The sequence below is a fragment of the Cotesia typhae genome, unplaced genomic scaffold, assembly GCF_013202065.1.
Source record: "Cotesia typhae breed Kobodo isofemale line unplaced genomic scaffold, CoteBio_Ctyphae contig_77, whole genome shotgun sequence".
Classification (NCBI taxonomy): domain Eukaryota; kingdom Metazoa; phylum Arthropoda; class Insecta; order Hymenoptera; family Braconidae; genus Cotesia; species Cotesia typhae.
Window position 1 is genome coordinate 373,452 of NW_027423765.1, and position 3,274 is coordinate 376,725.

A 3,274-nucleotide genomic window follows, 5' to 3' on the forward strand; every position below is an offset into this window, starting at 1 on the left:
ATAATAATGACTATTCTAGGGTCTCAAAATTTTAATCTTATTGAGATAGATATTTTTATCGATCTACAATGAATTTGAGGCTTGTATCCTGACTATTATAAGTATTAATAGCTATTCTAGGATATCATACCTCTACCGATTAGCTACATAAGAATTATTCTACTGAGACAGGTTTTTCCTATCAACAATGAATTCAAACATGTTTCCTGATCATTATTAATAACAATGACTATTCTAGGATATCGATTATACGTTTAGAAATTATTTAAGCAAATAATTCGTTATAAATTAATTTAAAAAAACTGAATTAGAAACTTGAAATTTAAGTATCAATTTTATAATGTGAGAGAATTTCATCGCTGATTTACGTGCAATGAACAATTTATGAAGAATATTTTTCTCCGTGTTAAATAATAATTCGACGAATCAAAACAGAAAATTAATTAATTCAAATTATTTACTTATTACTCAATAAATTTAAAATTTTTATATCACAGTATAATTTCTATAAGAATTTACTGTTAAGATTAATTTAAGAAAATCTAATTCAAAATTATTTTGAAACGATTTAAACTATTAAAAATATTAATAATTAATATTTAATAATTTACAATTCAGACAAAATAATATCATACTAAAGATTTACAATCCACGTGATAATTATCCGTAGCAATAATTTTAATATTATTTGTCATGAAATATGACATAATTTTTATAATATTTTTGAGTAATTATACATTAAAATTAAAACTCTCATGTCACATAAAATCGCGAAATTACACGAAAAATCGTGATTAAAAATTTTTTTTTTTTTTTTTTTTTTTTTTTAAGAAAATTAAGACGTTAAGACGTTAAGAAAATTACTTCCGTGAAAATATAATTAGAATAATCTTACTTTAATTTGTGTCCAGTGAGTTCCCAGTTTTTTTGAGGCGATCTGCACGTAGATTTGGTGCATAATAATGATGATCACTCCACAAGAAAAAACATTTGATTAACATCACTGTATCATACATCAAACAAAAAACTTGATTTATGTAAAATCAATAGTCCGTAGCAACATACTGATAATTGTTAAATTTTCATTACTGTTTAAATTAACTCCAAAAACTTCATTGAAGTAATTTATCAACTGCAGCATGAAAATCACAATTTAATTATATGAAATAATAAAATATTCCGTAGCAACTCTTTGTTTGAATTATTTTGATTTAATAATTCACAGTAATTTATTAGAAGTTTAGAATTAAAATATTTTTAAATTGTATCATCACTGTTTTTATTATATTAAGTTAAACTTAACTTCACAAACATCGATGACATCACTGAATCACGATATTACGCGAAACAGTTTAATTTTTGCAGAATAATGGTCCGTAGCAACACTTTTTAATTAAAATGAAATTTGAAAAATTTAATAAATTTATATTGAAAGTCACTTTTGTCAATTTTTAATAGTCACTTCGCGAATTCACCATGACATCCTGGTCACAGAACCACTGTTACGTTCCCAAATTTTGGGTGTAATTAATTTTTAAATTTAAATAATTTATTTAAATGTCCAGATTTTGACCTCGTTAGGAAGTCGATAGACTCCAGGTGGGTCATGTCACTGATTTATCCGCGAAGTACTTTTTAAATATACATAATTTAATAATTCTCATTTTTAATTTATAAATAAAATATATTTTAATATTTTACTTTTGTTTAACCTGCCTACAGGTAGATAATGGGTAGAGTGCCTGAACGCTGGCTAGCGCTCTGGGCAATTTCACCAGGGTGAGAACAGCTAATAAGCGCTCTTACCCTGGGGGTAATAGTTAGGATATTTTTGGATAGGATACCCGAACGCTGGCAGCGCTCGAGGTAAAGGAACCAGGGTGAAACGCTGATAAGCGCTCTCAACCCTGGTTGAAGGTTTTAATAAGTACCCATTTTAATCGATTGACAATTAAAAAAAGAAGTATTTATTAATAAGGAATCCGAACAAAAACAGTTTCACTGTAAAAAATTGCGCCAAGTCCACGTTCATAAAACTCATCTCAATAACATCTGCACTTTGCAAAAAAAATAAGACTCGTTACAATAATTTTCATTCTATACAAAAAAAAGTTAAATACAAAAAAATACCAAGAAACCGTCATAATGTTGAAAAAATTGAAAAAAATTTGTTGAAAATTTAAAAATTAAGAAAAAATTTTTTTATCGTACTTGGCGCGCGTCATCGAGTACCCCAAATTTTTTCAGGATACATGAACATCCTTTTAATGTTTCAACGTTTATAAGTAAGTCAACCTATAAAATGCATAAATGTAATTAATGAAATATTATTTTATGATACGTTTAACAAAAGTTAGGTAAAATCAACATGGCATACGTATTTTATTTGAAATTTTTAAATTGTCCGCCCATCGTTTATGATTTCAATAAAACGCCCTCTCCTGTTCGGTTATGCAATTTGCTTACAAGTGAATACGCCTGCATACATTGACTCTGTCGTGGAATCACTGCGAAAATTGAGTTGATTAAAAAATAAAACGTATGGCCGACTAAATTGAGAAAATGCGGTGTGATTGCCAATCAAAATGTGTTAATTACAATTAAACGAAGCATGATCAAGTTTCTTCATGAAAGCTTAATGACGGAACTGAAAAAATTGAATTAAAAAATTTTGTGTTATTTCAGATATCTTCACCAGACTACCATATTGACAGATATTTTCACTAAAAATCTGAAAAAAATTTTCGAAACGGATTTTATCACTGAAACTGATATTAATCCAGTAAGCAGTGTTTTTAATTCGTTGAGTATACTTCACTGATGTGAATCTATAAACATAACAATGTATGAAATCATATATTATATAATTAGAGCTGATAAGATATAATATATATATATATATATATATATATATATATATATATATATATATATATATATATATATATATATATTATATTATATTATATAATTATACATATTTACATTACATAAATTCAAGCGAAATCGATTTTTCTCGGGTTCAAATTCGTTCGAAAAAATTTGGGGTACTCAATGACGCGCGCCAAGTACGATAAAAAAATTTTTTCTTAATTTTTAAATTTTCAACAAATTTTTTTCAATTTTTTCAACATTATGACGGTTTCTTGGTATTTTTTGTATTTAACTTTTTTTGTATAGAATGAAAATTATTGTAACGAGTCTTATTTTTTTGCAAAGTGCAGATGTTATTGAGATGAGTTTTATGAACGTGGACTTGGCGCAATTTTTTACA

General features: G+C 26.5%; 1 long non-coding RNA gene across 2 annotated transcripts; it reads right to left on the minus strand.

The window, feature by feature from the left end:
* Positions 1–1,951: 1,951 nt before the first annotated feature.
* On the minus strand, positions 1,952–2,797 carry LOC141533000 (uncharacterized). Of its 2 annotated transcripts, XR_012480163.1 has the most exons (4): positions 2,704–2,797; positions 2,599–2,647; positions 2,378–2,507; positions 1,952–2,295 (listed from the first exon to the last, which is right to left on the minus strand). It is a non-coding gene; the product is annotated as an uncharacterized LOC141533000 (long non-coding RNA). The 2 variants fall into 2 exon arrangements; XR_012480162.1 differs by having other exon boundaries at positions 2,378–2,647.
* Positions 2,798–3,274: the final 477 nt, after the last annotated feature.